Raw genomic sequence first — 18,170 nt, 5'->3', positions numbered from 1 at the left:
ATCCCCACTTCAGTCAACAGCATAAAACCTGTCACTTTTCTACTTCTCTCTGGTTCCGAAGTAGACTCGCAATCGGCTCGAAACGTTAACGCTGTTCCTTTCCAATTTCTCACTGCGGATCACGAAAAATCATAGTTATTAACAAAAAGGATCAAACGTGAGTAAAATGTTAAAATGTAACGTATTTTAACTTGAATTACATCCGCGTACATTTGAAAGTAAAGATGTATTGAGCAGAGCACTTGAAACGCCACAGCATACAATGGTCGTTCTACGGGTTAAGTGCACTAAAATGGGATTAGAATAAACAGGTGCTTAATGGCCGGCAAAAGCAAGAATGGGCAATTTCTGCGCTGTATAATTCTAAAACGCACGACAACTACAGCTTCCGATTGATTGGCTTGATGGCGAAAGATTGCGATGGCCGGGAATTGAACCCACGTCAACTGCTTGAGAAGCAGCCATGCTCACCACTACACCACCATCGCTGACTATGGTTTGGCCACGGAGTATTAATCTGGATTTTGGTGCTGAACCTTTCCCAATTGTTTTCCGTTGTTTTTTTTCAACCATTGCCAACAAATTTGTAATCCACACAGCACCCAAAAAGAGAGTAGCTGATACCTATTATATTGGATGAGATTTTGAAGGACTTTCCTGAAGTTCACATCAGACATTAAGTCGAGTTAAATCATAATTGGAATTGCACTTCACAAGATAAAGTACTAATTATTTTACTTCACCACTCACTGGTGAATAACACATGGCCCATTCTGTAACTTTTATGCTGACAGCCCAAGAATCAAAGGCATATTAGGGAGCAGAAGAACTGCTTTCTCCATGGACCTCACTAATTCATGTTCCATGGGATGTATCTCTGTGTCTACGTATGTCTCTGTGTGTATGTGTGATGTGTGTGTTTGTGATTTAATTGAATTAGAGGCAGATAACCTGGGTGTTTTGATATGAGAAGAGAGGTTAGGTTTGAAATGTAAATTAGATAAACATGGGGAATTTTAGAAACATAGGTGTCAACGGGACATTTCCATTTTGAAAGAAACATGTCAGATTGTTTTCGAAGTGGGGTGGGGATGGTGGTGAAATGTGTCACATATCGAGGTGAAGTTTAGAAACAGTGATTATTTTTTTCCCAATGATTACTTGTAAAACATAATGCTAAGAGAAGCGTTTAATCATCAGGGAGATAAAGCCCAAAACATAGTGAAGGATTGGGCATTTGCATTTCAAGACGAAGATATTTATAAATAAGGAGTAAGGGGTCTGTGCTAGGGAAGGCATTTTCAAGATATTGCACAAGTGTTTGAAAAAGCCTTCAGAATCCATGCTTCAAGCTGCCGCCTTAAGAGGACTGAAACTAAGAAAACTCAATTGGAAGTCGACGTGTTCAAAGTACCATGTTCCTTTGCCTTGGTACTTTACAACCTATCTATCTTACTGTTGCCTTAATGAAAGTTTAACCGGTGGTTAGATTGAGTAGTGGGTTTAGAAGTTATTATAGTATAATTTGTAGATCTATGCATGCATTTAAAATCATTTCCTCCATTAATAAATTTTTAATCAAGCTTTGTAACGACATATAATACGTGGTGGTCTTATTACAACTGAATTCAGGTCGCGCATCTCAAAATTTGTACAAATTGCAGAACAAGCTGTGGCAGTTGTTTCAAATTTCTCATTTGGCAAATAAAGTTGTCATTGGAATTGGCAGAAAAATTACTTTTGGGATTTCCTGCAAGCGGTAAGAAAGCAGATATGACTGGAGGTTTAGCATAACTTTAAAAATTCGAAGTGATACCTGACACTAGAAGTAACAGCTGGAAGTACTGAAACTTCAGTTTAAAATGAAGAGGCTTGAATTTGAACCAGCAAAGGGACTAAGAAAACTTGAACTGGAGGCAAACGAAAAGGAAAACAATTGAAAATGAATAAATTGCTACTAGAGGGAGCAGATAAAGGAAGGGGAAAAGAGAGATCATTTCAAAAAGCAACAGGAATCCGAAAACTTGATCTGCAGAAGGAAACATTGACAATGGGAGACACAATAAAGGAAGGACCCAGGGAATATCGGCTTGAGAGGCTGATAGTTAAAAAAGGAGAGATCAGAATCTGTGGAAAGAGCTGATAATGAAAAAAAAAAATTAAATTAAAAGCGAATGGGAAGAAGTTTAAATTTATACAAGCGCTTCTAAAGTTTGAGGAAAAATATGTTGAAGCATTCTTTATTTCATTTCAGAATATAGCTAAACAGATGAAATGGCCACAGGAAAACTGGACATTGTTGTTGCCATTCAGGTTGCTGGGTAGACCACATGAGGTCATGCTTTGATCTCAGAAGAAATGTCGGTCAATTATGATGTAGTAAAAAAGGCTATTTTGAGTGCATATGAGTTCGTGCCTGAGACATACAGGCAGAAATTTAGGAATATAAGAAAACAGCCTGGCAAATTTATGTTGTACTGGAAATAGTAAAACAAAATAATTTTGACCGGTGGATCCCAGGAACCATTCTCGTGAATATTTTCTTCGCTTTTTCCAACATCCTTCACATCTTCACTAACTGCCTGAAGTACACCACCGAGAACTAGACGGGATGCAACAGCTAAGGCTGAACTAGTGCCTATACAAATCTTTGTTTTATTCCCATTACAACACTCTGTTTTTTGTGCCATGAAAACGTATGACTCCTGACCTCACAGACAATCAATGCTCGAATTGAGAATTTTCAGGAAGAGCAGGTTATGCGAGCACCTTATTCCTGGAAGCTCTTGAATCTTGGAGGAAACGTGGAATTCATGCAATACCTGCTCATATTTCTCCTGTTCTCACAAACACTACTCAGAGGAAAAACAAGGATTATATTGACCTTGGAGTGGAAGCAGTGCTGATTCTCCAGTGGGGTTCAGGAGTTTGGAAGGTTAGCGTTGGAGTTCAGGTTTGATACTCGGAGAGTGGTGTTACCATAGAATGGCTAGAACACAGAAAGGGCTATTTGGCCTTTCCACTCTCTGTTGGTTCTCTGAATGAGAAATTCTCCTTTTGTCAATCCCTAGCCTCTACAGATATTTTTATTCATTTCAGAGCTTCTTTCTTTTATGTTTTCTTGAGTGCAAAAGAATTAGGGATGATCTGATCGAGGTTTATACCTGGATAAAGTTAATTATTAAGTTAACTACAGAGAAAATATCTCCCCGACGGCAGAAAGGGGTTGATTTTTAACATTTTAATGTACTGATCCTTGGCGATAAAGTCCAGTCAAAGCAAGAGAAAAGTCAGGAAGCATTTTTAACACTTAAGGTAGATGTAAATCTAGAAACATTTGTTAAAATGGTCGATGCTACCACGATTTCGAGATGATTGTTTTATTTTTCTTTGCATATCAATGAAATGTCTCCGTATCTTCCGCTTTCCTTGAAGAATGCAGCGGATATTGCTCGTTTTTTTTTTGTATTTTCATTGGGAGTGGACATCATGAACCAAAATGCAGTGCATGACAAGGTCCTGGAGCCCTCAGGGTGAAAGTTTTATGTTCTGCAAACTGGGCTTTCGAGGGCCTGGCCGACAGCGTTCCCAGAGCAGCCATGGGAAAGAGACCACACAACGTTCAGACTGTTGCATTCATTTCAGCGAGAATTGAAGTTGTAGAACTTGGAAACGGAAGCTACAAAGGAAGACATTGATTTCGCGAGTGGGTAAACGTGTTCATATGCTCATTGCTCTGGGAATGTGCGATAACATTCCATTGAAAGCTCATTCAGCATAACAAAATCGGGTGAGTCACAAAGTGAGGGGGTGTAAATAGATCTGTGAGCCCAACGACTTCATTAAACAGCTCCAGCGCTTATCCCACCAAATTATTTCCTGCATAACGTGCAGTAACATAAATCAGGCAATCCCTTCCATTGCCCTCAGCTATTGACAGCAATAAATCAAAATGCTCCTTACGCATATCCCCAAGTAAAAATCAAAGCTCCTTCCGGACTTACATCTGATTGAAAGTTATGCGTGAATTGAATCATTAGAGGAGTTGTATTTCAGCAATTGCTTTTCACTGAACAGACGTTTTAAATAAGTAACGCTCGGAGACAACTTGCATCCGAAGCGTCTAATGAGAAGCTTTGAATTGTATCCCACTAATTTGCTGCACACGCCATCGTAGATTTGTTTTTGGGCTGCATCAAAGTGGGAATGGAGAACTTTACTTTTAAAGAGCGCTTGACTCCTGAAACAATCAGTGCTAGCTGCATGGGGCAAATAGATTCGTACCAAATTTCGAAGAATCAGAGGTGATTTGATTGAAGGATATATCGTTTTATCGGTCGTGACAGTGTAAATGTTGGCAATATTTTTCCTAAGGCTCTTGCTTCTAGCACTATTGGCCAGATCCTCAGAAGAAGTCGTCAGCCATTATTCGCGAGGTGATGAAAAATATCTTCATTCAAACGGTGTGGCATCTTCTGAATTCCAATCACGGGAGGCCTGAGGAATTTCAAGACATGAATCGATATCTCCAGGGGTTCTCTGGGAATCATTGGCATAATGGAATAGTCCAGGTAAGTGCACTTGAGGAAGATCAGCGAAGAAGTTTGAGGAGCCTGAAGACGAGTACATGATGCAACTGCTGCTATTTCCTATGTTCTTATAGACACGACACAGAGGAACAAATTAGATCATACGGACCTCGATGTGGAAGGAGTGCAGATTCACCAGACGGATTCCAAAGCATTGTTGGTATTTTCAGAGTACAAGTTCCAAACTCACGCAACAATAAAATGGTTACAGCACAGAAGGATGTCATTTGGCCCCTAGGATCTGTGCTGGCAAATGAAGGAACAATTCACCACTGGCACTGCCCAGCCTTCCCCTAGGCACCCTGCACATTATTCTTTTCTGGGGTCCTTCCTTTTTCTCCTCCCTTGAAAGTAGATGAATGAACCGTGAGCGGATCGAGGTTTCTATCCAGTTAAAATTAATTGCTATATTAAATAATGAGAATTTTTTCCTGGCGGTAAGAATACGGTTGAATTTTCATTTGTTTTTGCCACTGATCCCATACCAAGCGAAACGTCAAAAAGGACTTTTCACACATTTTCACACTTAGGGTAGCTGGTAATCTAGAAAGATGTTTTTTAAAAAATTTCCGAGCCCATCACAATTTCCAGACGATGATTCTTTATGCAAATAGAAGAATCGTCTTGGCCTCTTTCTCTGTCCTTGAAGAATTCAGCGGACATGTCCGCTTTTTTGCCGTTTCATGGGAAGTGAACACCTTGATCTAAAAGCAGTGATCAGACTTGGAATAGAAGACTGGACCCTTAGATTAACAATTTGATGCTTTACCAAATGAGCTACGCGGGCTCGTTCAAGCTCCATAGCTCCCTCCGCAGTCTGACAAGCGGCATCACACCCTTCTTTATGCTTATTCCCTTCTTAACTCACCCGCCACAGCGCATTTCCCTCAGGGGAAGGTAAACAGGCAGCCTATCTTTAGCTTCATTTCAGAAATCTTCTAACTGGTACAAACTACTTTTTCCTTACCAGTGGCACCTGATTTGATAACTGTTGTTACCCAGGTATCTATCCCAGGCCTTCGAAACATCGAAAGGTAAATAAGATACTATCCGTCTTGTTTATATTAACACATATGCATTGAATCAAACAAGTAGAGGCACCACTGAGAATTGAACTCAGGAATTCCCAAAATAAAAAATAAAAATACCTGGAAATATTCAGCAGGTCTTGCAGCATCCGAGGAGAGGAACACAGTTAACGTTTCGAGTCCGTGTGACTCTTCAACAAAACTAACTAAAAATACAATAGTGCTAAAGTATTAGTTAGTTTGGGGGGGGGGGGGGGGAGGGAGAGGGGCGGGGGTGGACAAGAAGAGCTGGATAGAGGGCCAGTGACAGGTGGAGATAATTAAAAGATGTCATTGACAAAAGGTCAAAGGGGTGTTGAAGGTGCTGATATTATCTAAGCAATGTGCTAATTAAGGGTAGAAAGCTGGACAAGCAAGGTATTGAGAGCCCTAGTGGGGTGGAGTTTTGGTGAAGGGAAGGGATCGAAATAGACTAAAATGTAGAGATAAAACAATGGATGCAAATATATAAAACTATTGGAAATAAGTGGGAAAAGAAAAATCTATATAAATTATTGGGGTAAAAAACGGTGGGCATCGGAAAGGGAGTGGATTTGGAGGTGAGAGTTCATGATCTAAAATAGTTGAACTCAATATTCAGTCCAGAAGGCTGTAAAGTGCCGAGTCGGAAGATGAGGTGCTGTTCCTCCAGTTTGCGTTGAGCTTCACTGGAGCAATGCAACAGGCCCACGACGGACATGTGGGCATGAGAGCAGGGTGGAGTGTTGAAATGGCAAGCGACAGGGAGGTCTGGGACATGCTTCTGGACAGACGGAAGGTGTTCAGCAAAGCAGTCACCCAGTCTCCGGTTGTCCTCTCCAATTTAGATGAAATCACATTGGGAGCAACGAATGCAGTAGACTAAATTCAGTGAAGTGGAAGTGAAGTAGTCATTCACTTGAAAGGAGTGTTTGGGCCCTTGGACGCTGAGGAGAGGGGAGGTAAAGAGGCAGGTGTTGCACCTTCTGGCTTTGCATTGGAAGGTGATGTGGAAGGGGGTTGAGCTGTCGGGGTTGATGGAGGAGTGGACCAGGGTCTCCCGGAGGGAACGATCCCTGCGGAATGCCGGCAGTGGAGGTGAAGGGAAGATGTGCTTGGTGTTGGCATCATGCTAGAGTTGGCAGAAATGGCGGAGGATGATTCTTTGAATGCGGAGGCTGATGGGGTGATAAGTGAGGACAAGGGGGACCCTATCATGGTTGTGGGATGGAGAGGAAGTTGTGAGGTCGGATGCGAGGGAGATGGTCCGGACCCGCTTGAGGGCCCTGTCAATCACCTTGGGTGGAAAACCTCCGTTAAGGAAGAAGCAAAACATGTCAAAGAAACTGTTTTTGTTTGTGGCATCGTCAAAACAGATGCGACGGAGGCGAAGGAACTGAGAGAATGGGATGGAGTCCTAACAGGAAGCGGGGAGAAAGGATCTCCCATCTATGAGGCATGGCGCCATTATGCGGCATAGCTTTGTAATGCAACGTTTCGATTCATAGCCCAGTATTTCGCTGTAAACGGCACTGCTCATTAATACGGGGCTTTATGCAAGGTTAATTAAGAAGTAATCTGCACTTGGCCTTTAAATGTTTGGAGATTGCATTTATTTCGACGAGATATTCTGCTGCAGAAATTCCAATGAGTATACACAAAGGGATAGGGGTAGATTCGGCGATGCGTAACCGATTTGATTTGTTGTGGGAAAGTGTGATACCATCCCTTTGAAAGCAAGAAAGTTCATTTCTTTTAACGTTACCAATTGTGTGAATCACAAATGTAGGTACGTAAATAAGTCAGTAGGCAAAGTCTTCATTAAAAATCTCCAGCATTTTCCACTCGCCCCTGCATAACATACATAATGAATCCCCTCCCAGCTATTTTGTGTATTCAGTCACAGTACTTCCTGAAACATTAACCTGCAGAGGTAATATTGAATCAGCCGGGTTTATTTTTTTCGGCACGTAAGTCCAAATGTTTTTTTGGGACTTCATTCGGTTGATTTAAATGTTATAACTTCTGCTTCCATGTTGTTTCCTGCTGTTTTTTTGCAGTTTCTGGTACATTTGATCACCTTTCGTTCTCTATTCCTTCAGGTTACATTCGGTCAGTTGCTATGTAGCCATCCAGAAATTCATTTCGATACATTGTTTGTTTATTTCCCACCACCCTTAAAACTCTCTTCAGCATTTCGATCATGAAACTCTCCCTCTCTTGCAATCCACCCTCACAGAAATCCGCTTTTGTACATTCTACCTCCTCCAGAAATCAACTCGTTAAAGACTTATATTTATATTTAATTATTTCTGAAACATTATGTCAATATAGTTTTAAATGTTGATAACTTTGTTATCGATGATTAATATAATAGTTTTCCAGTTGGTCAGTTCCTATTCTTCTTAAAGCGTTTGCCTGAGAGGGATTGGAAGGAGAATAAGTTTTGCGAGAGATCATTGTCATCGCTGCCATGCAGACTACACGTCGCTTCCAATTAACTCAGCAATGAAGTACTCACTTTCCGGTTTGGCATTTTGTTCCCCCCCACCCCCTCCCCGGTACTTCAAGCTAATTTGCAAAACAATAGGAGGTTAGGGTGGTAGGGTGGTAAATAATGAGGAGAGCAGCCGAAATCTGCAGGACGATATCAATGAACTGGTCAGGTGGGCAGAGCAGTATCAAATGTAATTCAACCATGGAAATAACGTGAGGTAATGAACTAGCGTATTTCAAACACAGCAAGGTTTAACACTATTAATGGTCGTGCTCGGATAGCAGTGAAGATCAGAGGAACCTTGGTGTGCATATCCACAGATGCCTGAGGGTAGCAGGGCAGGTAGCCAAGGTGGTTAAGCAGGCATATGGGATGATTTCCTATATTAGCCGAGCAGGGAGGTTCTGCTGCTCCTGTTTAAAACAATGGTTAGGCCACAACTGGAGTACTGTGTGCAGTTCTGGTCACCACATTATGGGAAGGATGTGATTCCATTGGAGAGAGTGCAGAGGAGATCTACCAGGATGCTGCTTGGGATGGAGATACTGACATAAGATGAAAGATTGGATGGGCTGGGGTTGTTTTCTTTGCAGGAACGAAGTTTGAAAGGGCACCTAATAGAGGTGTATAAGCTTATGAGGGCCGTAGTTATGATGGATAGGACGGCATATTTCCATTAGTAGAGGGTCATTAGCTCGGGAACATTGATGTTAGGTAAGAAGTAGAAGGCTAAGGGTGCGCGGAGGAGAAGTTCATTCACCCAGAGAGAGGTGGAAGTCTGGAACGCACTGCCGGATAGGGTGGTTGTGTTATAAATTCTCGCAACATTTAAGAAGCATATAGATATTCCGTTGCGTTGCCAGAGCCTCCAGGGCTATGGGCAAAGCGCTGGAAATTGGGGTTACTGTAGTCAGTTCTATGTTGACAAAATGGGCCGAGTGGCCTCCCCATGTGCCGTAAACGTGTATCGGTCTATGACAGTACGTTGTGTAGCATTTCTAGAAGAAATATTGAAGCAACAAGTGATTTATGACCTAGCCAGCAGCTTACCGCATATTCAAAACTTTTGAATAGGCTTTGCAGAACGAGTCTGTTTCTTGGGAAGCGAGTTATTGTTTCTTGTAGGGTGTTGTAGATAGCCTGAATGCAACATATTGCACAATATATCAGATTATCAATCAGGAGAAATTTTGCTCCTTGAGGTTTGCTTTCGGCAGAATGGTTTTAACACTGAGAGAAAAAAAAAACAGGAAATAAGCTTTTGCTGCGCAGCTTTGTGAACTTCGGAATTTTCAGACAGCTCTTGGAATAAATTAGTTCTTCCAGGAAACTGGTGACCTGAAGCTTTGAGTTTGCAAAAATTAGAGTTCTAATGTTCCAGCTGGTGCGCGATCAGACAGTGAGGAAGAATACTGGATTACTGTTAGACTGATTTTGAATGTCACTTGATCTCACTGGGGAAATTGGAAGGCTATGAATGGTTAGCTCATGTGTTTAGAACATGGTGCATATGACGCACAACTCGCAGGATTGATCCCCATACTGGTCAGTACAGCTTCTCCGTCGTAAACCTCATATTCACTGCGATGTTTAGTTACAGTCCTGAAGTAGTCACTGACACGCTGCAAGATTGTTTCAACTCGGGGCAATTACTCCAGTCGGATTGCACTTTTCATTTCTTTCCTGCTTCTTGGAAAAGTTGCGCCTTTTGTTATCACAAATTCCGGCTTTTTGAAACAATTCTGTGCCACCAATCTGTCAGTAACATGTGCGCAAAAATTTTCTACACTACAGCCGAACACTAACAAACGAGCTGTGACATCGCTGTAAACTGTGCCCATGCCTTTCGTTCACACGAACCAACATGCAATCGCTCGTGAAACAAATTACGCTAGCCTATCTTCAAGTGATTTTAAACCATCAACAGTCCTCTACACGGATTGAAAACTCGCTTCCAAACAATTCATGCAAATCCACCCTCATTCAGCAGAGCCTATTCATAAGCGCATTTCTCAAAATTCAGCTGCTGGATTGGCCAAAACACATTTGTTGCTTCGATATATCTTATTTATAAAGCTACACAACAGACTCCCAATGTGTAACTAATAGCTTTCAAACAATCGCAGAACGGAGCAATATACCTAACCGCGCAACGTGTACTTCAGTGTTGAGGTATATTTATGGGGCTCATTATCTACGTGGATGAGAAGCCAATGCTTTCCTGCATAACGTTTTCCAATTCCAATCTATTTAACATCGTCTCTTTACGAAGACACCCAGCAGAGGATAAATGCAAGACAAAAAATTAGAGACCGAGGTAAATGCATCAATCACAAGGAAAGTTGGTCTGTGAATTGTTGTCATTTACTAGTTTCCCAAAATGCTCTAAACGCCCAAAGTCGTTGATTGAGAGCCAGGCGGAAATATTTTTAAGTTAGCTGTCCTTGCAACTCCCACGAATTAAAACACCAAATTTAAATTCAAAGGGCAATTGGTCATTTCACGCTGAAGCCCCAGTCATGAGTTTTATATAATAACCGTCTTAATTCTCATTCGCAATTAAGTTCAAAATGTTGAAGTGCAACAAACTTGCGATACGGCAACATTCCAAGATTATTTTTACTTCAATGTTTGAATTGCTTTCACTCTTTATATTTAGCGATCCTTGTCAAGGCCATTCTGGATGAGCAACCTACGCTGCTCGTTGCGAGATAAGCCCACTTCCGATTAAATAAATTTTAAAAAAAGTGATGGCATAATATTTCATGGCGGAATTTTTTCAGTTTGACGTTTGCTTGGGATATCAGTCTATTGATGGCGAAAAATGTTTCACCTTGCGGCAGAATATTTGCAAATTGAGATAATGTAGGACGCTGATGCTGCTGACCAGCTTCGTGAATATCGGAGCAATCAGATAGCTCAGGGGAAAAATGATTCCTTCCAGCTCGCTGCTAACCTGAAGCTTTGAATTTGCGATATTTTAATTCATTCACGGGATGTTGACTTCGCTGGTTTGGCCAGCATTTATTGCCCGTCCCTAGTTCCCCTTGAACTGTTGGTGGTGAGCTGCCTTATTTTACCGCTGTCGTTCATGTGATGTGTTTGTGCCCACGGTGATGTAGGGGGGAGTTCCAACGACAGTAAAAGGACGGCAGTGTATTTGCAAGTCAGGATGGTGAGTGGATTGGAGGGGAGTTTCCAGGTGGCGGTGTTCCCATCCCCCTGCTCCCCTCGCCCTTCTATATAATAGTAGTCGTTGGCTTGGAAGGTACAATGAAAGGAACCTTCGTGAATCCCATCAGTGCACCTTACAAATGATACATACTGCAGCTACTGTTAGTTCGTGGTGGAAAGAGTGAATGTTTTTGGATGTGGAATCACTCAAGCGGGCTGCTTTGTCCGGGACGGTGTCAAGATTCTTGAGTGTTTTGGGAACTGCTCTCATCCAGGCAAGTGGGGAGTATTCCAACACACTCCTTACTTCTGCCTTGAAAATGGTGGACAAACTTTGGCGAGACAGGAAGTGAGTTTCCCTTCTGAAAATCCCTCAGGATTCCTAGCCAATGACCTGCTCTCGTAGCCACAGTATTTATATGGCCAGTCCAGTTCAGTTTCTCGTCAATGGCAACCGCTAGGGTGTTGATAATGGCGTATTATGTGATTAAAGTGCCATTGCACATCACACGGTGATGGTTGGATTCTATCTTACTGGAGATAGTCATTGCTTCGCAATTGTGTGCCACAAAAGTTACTTGCCACTTGTCAGCCCAAATTAGAATATTTCCAGGTCTTACTGCATTTGGACATGGACTGCTTCAGTACCTGAGGAGTTGCGAATGGTGCTGAGCATTGTACAATCATCAGTAAACATCCAGATTTCTGACCATGTGATGGAAAGAAGAAAATTGAAGAAGAGGCTGAAGATGGCTGGGTCGAGGACACTACCCTGAGGAACTTCTGCAGTGATGTCTGGGTGCAGTGATGACTGACCTCCAAAAACCACAAACATTTTTCTTCATGCAAGGTATGACTGCAAAACAGTGGAGCGTTTTCCCCTTATCGCTATTGATTTTACTTTTGCAAGTATTCCTTGATGACACTCTCGGTCAAACGTTGCCTTGATGTCAAGGGAAATCACTATCACGTCACGATATTAACGACCAAACGCGATATTTCCAACATGCCAGTTAGTGCTTGGCCAGCCAGCAAGACAAAGTGCTGTGTTCCCCCCTATGCTGCTGGTCTGAATTTGAACAGCAATTGATGACATTCGGGAAGCGTGGAAGCAATCGCTGTTTTGCGCAGGAGTTAGAGTTTGTTATTAATAACATCAAAATCACGGGTTCCATACTAGTATTGGAGAATGCTGTATTGCAGCAAGCTTTTGGCGTTGCGTCACAACGCGTATATGTTCGCCATCACACAACAAAAGAATTCCGGATAGCGGCACTTGCTCCTGTAGCAGTGCAGCTTTTCCTCCATCTTGAAAATATCTACCTCCCGATGTGAGAAGTATACGTTTTTAACACCTCTGTGCCACAAATATGTCGCTAAATGCGATTATACGTTAGCACATTCACAGCGGAACACTTGCAGACGAGCAGTGACATCGCTGTGAACTGGGCCCATGCCTTTCATTCGCTGCAATGTTGCAGGCAAATTCAATCGAGTCAATTTGCATTCGGCAGTGCAACCATTCGTACTATACTTTCTTAAAGTGATTGCATTCAAGCTATCAACAGCCCTCTACACGAATTAGTAACACGCTTCCCAACAACTTCACGCAAATGTTGCCTCTTTCAGCAAAGCCTATTCGTAAGCAAATTTCTTTAAATGCCGTTAGCTGCTGGCTCGGGCAAATATATATTTGGTGCTTCGAGAGGTCTTTTTAAAAGGTGCACAATAAGTATTTCATTTTTGAGTTGTTCGTTAGCGGCACATAACCTGGGTCACTGAGAAGCCAATGCCTTCCCCTATACCTTTTTTAAAAATCAACCTTTGCTTAGCTTTCACCTATCCCTGACCTTGTATCTTGCACTACCTGCTCTATCCCTCCTAAGCAGTGTAACATCCAACACAGGTATTCGTGTACGTGCGTTGTCAATAAATTCACTTGTAAGAATGAGACCTGCGAGTGTAGCCTCACTGAAGTGGTCAACGGAGGAAAGACATTTCAGATATATGTTACCTTAATGTGTTGCAATCCGTCAGCGTTGTACAGGATGAGAAGGGAAAATTTACCATGGTGTTACGGACCGTGATGTTACGTATGTGGAGTTAATTCTAGCACCACTTCTCCAAAGGCCGCTAGAATACTTTGAATGTTTAAGAACTCAACAAATGGTCACCGTTTTGCCTTTGATACTACTGTGCCCAAACATAAAAAATCTTTAAGCAGGCTTCTTTCAACAAACACAAAATAATCTCTTAATTGGAAAATAAACTTTTTTTTGAGAACAATTTACAAAACTGGTTAACAAACACTTTGTACTTTGGAAGTTTAATGGTTTCCCCCCGCCCCCTTTTAAAAAAATCAGATATCCCAACAACCGTGCACTCATACACAAACACTAAACAAATACGATCTCTGCAGAGGCTCGCGTTTGGGAGAGTTTTCTTTTAAAACATAAAGTTCGAAAAGTCCACGACACTGTTGATCTAACAGAATTCTGGTCCCAATAAATGTGGAAGTCCTTTCAGACAGATCTTGGGTGAAACACTCTCTTTGATAACTCTCGCCTGTTACAACTTTGTAGACTTTCAAAAAATACATAGATGAGTTATTCTGATGAGAATTTTCAGGTTGAAGGTTAACTCACTCTGCACTGTAGGTAATGCTGCGGAGAGAGTGTGGGGGGCGGGGGGGGGTGTGGGGGGGGTGGCGGGGGTTGGTGGTGCTGGGGCGGTGGTGGTGAGTGGTGGGGGGTGGAGGTGGAGACCGACTCCCTTTGCAGCCTGCTCTCAGGGCACAACACACAGAATGACTCTGAGTTCAGAAAGAATAAATTGTTCATACTTCTTCCAGGCCAGGTATTTCCAATGAATCAGCAAGAGTGTCTATCCTGGCAATCGTCGTTCTTCTTTAACTGTGCTAAACACAGGGGCACTTCCTTCACCACGTGTCCCTTCTGGTCATCTAACTCGTTTTTCATCTGTGGTTTCTTCCAACAAGAATCGGCATACTCACAGGTCGGAATTAAACTTGCAGATTTGTTAAGAAAACACAACCGAGGAGGATGACAGCCCAAAATTCAATGTTTTTCCAATTTTGCAAAACGGGTTCCTCACGATGGTCACATTCATATAGAACATGCCGGGTTGCAATAATTGCAAGGTGACAGGATGGATTGACATTTGAAACGGGACTTAGTTGTAATGACAGAAATTCTACTCTTGGTCAGTTCCATTTTTACATTGCCTTTCCAATAATTTATTAATTAGAATAAATGGGTATTTAAGCCCGTTCTTTAACTCCTCTCTAAATTTACTCATGGTTAGTGCATAAATGTAAGTGTTGGTGCACGAGCTCTGAAGCCGTAGCATGAATCCACATTGTTGCACACAATATAGTGGATTGCTAATTGTTTTGTGCGGAAAATTGTAGTTTGCAGGCTTGCCAACGTAACGAATGTGCAACATATGTAAAGCATAACAAAGTAAAATTGGCAGACAAAGCAAGAAAAAACTGAAGGGTTTCCTTCGGTTCTCCATTTCTGGTTTACTATGATTCCCCCTTTTGCTTTTGCCTCGATGGCCCCGATTGATAATTATAATATTCCTGGCAGTCAGAGAGTTGAACACAAAATCATGATAAATGGGAGCAACGGTGTTCGTGTGCTCTCAATCCTCTCACACGCTACCCAAAAGGATGACGTATTACTCTTGTGTTTAAATGGAAAACTATGGTATATTATCTATAATTATTAAAACAACAATGACGACTAACCAGGGAATGGACTTTACACAGCTGACAACACTCGCAGTTCCTAAAAACAAAGTTGCCATTTTCTTGCTGCAATTTCTCTGCTCCTCTCACACGCTCTAAACAGTCTCTTTCTGAACTTACCACACTCCTTTCTCTCAGGCCAAACCCTGAATTTGTAATCAAGGCTGCTGACAAGGGTGGTGCTGTTGATGTCTGGCACACCGGCCTCTGCCTCGCAGAGGCTGAGCGCCAGCTCACAGATACTCCCCCCGGCCTCCCGCTGGACTATGACCCTATCACTGAAGATCAAGCCATTGTTTCCAGGACTGTCACTGACCTCATCTCCCCTGGAGACCTTCCTTCCGCAGCTGTCAACCTCATAGTCTCCCAACCTCGTACAGCCCGCGTTTACCTCCTACCCAAAATGCACATACAGTTCTGTCACGGCAGAACTGTCCTTTAAGCCTGTTCCTGCCCCTCGGAACTCATTTCTGGAAATCTTGACTCCATTCTCTCTCCCCTTGTCCAGTCTCTTCCCTCCTGCATCCTCGATTCCTCTGACGCCCTACATCATGTCAACAATTTCCAGCTCCCTGGCCCCAATCGCCCCCTCTTCACCTTGGGCGTCCAATCCCTCGACACCTCCGTCTCCCACCGGGACTGCCTGAGGGCCCTCCACATCTTCCTCGAACAGAGGACGAACAATCCTCATCCACGACAATTCTCCTTTGTCTAGCTGAACTTGTTCTATCACTGAACAATTTCCCCTTAAAACACGTCTTACTTCCTCCAAATAAAAGTTGTGGCTATGGATACTCTCATGGGCCCAAGTTATGCCTGTTTCGTTTGGGGTGTGTGGAATATTCCATGTTCCAGTCCGACTCAGGCCCCCTAGCACAACTCTTTCTCTGCTACATCGATGACTGCTCCGGTACCGCTTTATGTTCTCGTCTGGACCTGGAAATAATTGTTAATTTTGCTATCAATTTCCACCCCTCCATCATTTTCACATGGTCCTTCACTGACAATGCATTTCCCTTCCTTCACCCTCTTTCTCAATTTCTGGTGAAAGACTGCATAGCAATATTCATTACAAACCTACGGACTCCCACAGCTACCTCAACTACAGCTCCAGACACATTGCTGCCTTTAAGGACTCCATCCGATTCTCTCAGTTGCTTCGCCTCCGTCGCATCTGTTCTGATGATGCCACTTTCTAAAACAGTTCTTCTGACCGATCTTCCTTCTTCCTTAAGCAAGGTTTTCCTCCACGGTGCTTGACAGGGGACTCAACTTGTCCGGCCCATCTCCCGCTCATCCGCTCTCACACCTTCCACTACCTCCCAGAATCATGATCGGGATCCCCTTTGTACTCACTTTTCAACCCACGAGCTTCCGCATTCAAAGGAACATCCTCCGACATTTCCTCCAACTCCAGCATGATGCAACCACCAAAGAAATATTCCCTTCGCCCCAGCTGTCGGCATTCTACAGGGACAGTTCCCTCCGCGACACCATGCTCCAGTCCTGAATCACCCATAATGCCTCAAACCCCTCCCACGGAAAATTCCCATGCAACAGCAGAAGATGCAAAACCTGCCCATTTTATTGACCCTCCTCATCGTCCAAGGGCCCAAATACTCATTTCAACTGAAGCAGCACTTCACTTTCATTTCCCTCAATTTAGTCAACTGCATTCGCTGATCCCAATGCGGTCTCCTCTACATTGCAGAGACTAAAAGCAGACTGGGCGACCGCTTCGTGGTACACCTTCAGACTGACTGCAAGCATGGCTCAGGCCTTCCTGCCCCTTGCAATTTCAACACTGCACCCAGGACTCGTGCCTACATCTACATTCTTGGCCTGCTGCAATGTTGCAGTGAAGATGAACGCAAACTGGAAAGCCAACCACGTCATCTTCCGATTAGCAACTTTGCAGCCTTCCGGACTTAACATCGAGTTCAACAACTTCAGATCATGAATTATTTCCTTCACCTCCACCCACTTTCCGATACCCCCTTTTCTCTTATCATTTGTATATTTTTAAAATATATTTTTCTTTTCCAAACTTTTGTCTATTATTATTTTGAAACTGATTTCCATCCGTTGTTTTATCTCCACCTTTTAGCCTATTTCGATCCCTTCCCATTGCCCCAAACCCAGTAGGTCCACCTGTCACTTGCTCGTCCTGCTTTCTAACCTTAATGTCACCATTAGCACATACTTTGCTAATACCACTGCCGTTTACAAACATTTATACTTATGTCTATGACATATTTGGCACTCTCTTCTTTGCCTCTACCTATCAATGGCCCTCTATTCAGCAACAACTTTCCCAAACCTGTATAAACAGCTTATATTTCACCTTATTTTTCTTTTTCTTTAGTTCTGATGAAGAGTCATATGGAATCGAAGTTTAACTCTGCATTCCTCGCCACAGATGCTGGCAGACGTGCTGAGTTTTGTTTTCGGTTTCGAGCATCCGCAATTTTTTGCGTTTATCTTGGTGCAAAATTTTGGTTATAGTTTCTGACAGTAAATGGCTACAAACCGACCAAAGGTAAAAGCGACTGTGAACCAGATGGATCAAGTGAGGGCTGCAAGAGTCAAAACTATTTTCAGTTTACACACTGGAGTGTTGTATAAGAAATTAATTGAAAATGTTTTGATATAAATTCGATTCAGTATAATATCAATCGTGTTGAGTGGTAGACCTGCTGTTTCCATTGCTATTAGCTACTGAGTGAAACATTTGGATAGGCCTCAGTTCCCTAATTTCAGGATCCCAACCTCCACAAAGTTGACTGTAGGGAATAGGATTAAACAACATCATCTTATTAGGGAAATCTCAGAGAAAAATGATATTAGTTTTCCAATATATGCTGCAAAATTTACGATTATGCATCAGTTGCAATAAATCTCTTGTCATTCCACAGAACAATCCAACGACAGGATGCCCTCTGTTTCTTCATCTAGATCATTAATGTATAAAGTGAAAATTTGTGGTCCCAACCCTGACCCCTGCTGAACTCCACTAGTCACCGGCCGCCATCCTGAGAAGGACTCACTTTTCCCCAAACTCTGCCTCATGCCAGACAGCCAATCTTCTTTCA

At 42.6% G+C, this 18,170-nt stretch overlaps 1 non-coding gene across 1 annotated transcript; it reads right to left on the bottom strand.

Moving 5' to 3' along the window:
- Positions 1 to 416: 416 nt before the first annotated feature.
- trnae-cuc (transfer RNA glutamic acid (anticodon CUC)) lies at positions 417 to 488 on the bottom strand. Its single transcript has one exon. It is a non-coding gene; the product is annotated as a tRNA-Glu (tRNA).
- Between the last annotated feature and the right edge of the window lie 17,682 nt (positions 489 to 18,170).

Source organism: Cetorhinus maximus, chromosome 19, assembly GCF_964194155.1.
Source record: "Cetorhinus maximus chromosome 19, sCetMax3.hap1.1, whole genome shotgun sequence".
Classification (NCBI taxonomy): Eukaryota; Metazoa; Chordata; class Chondrichthyes; order Lamniformes; family Cetorhinidae; genus Cetorhinus; species Cetorhinus maximus.
This window is presented reverse-complemented; position numbering and strand designations above follow the sequence as displayed.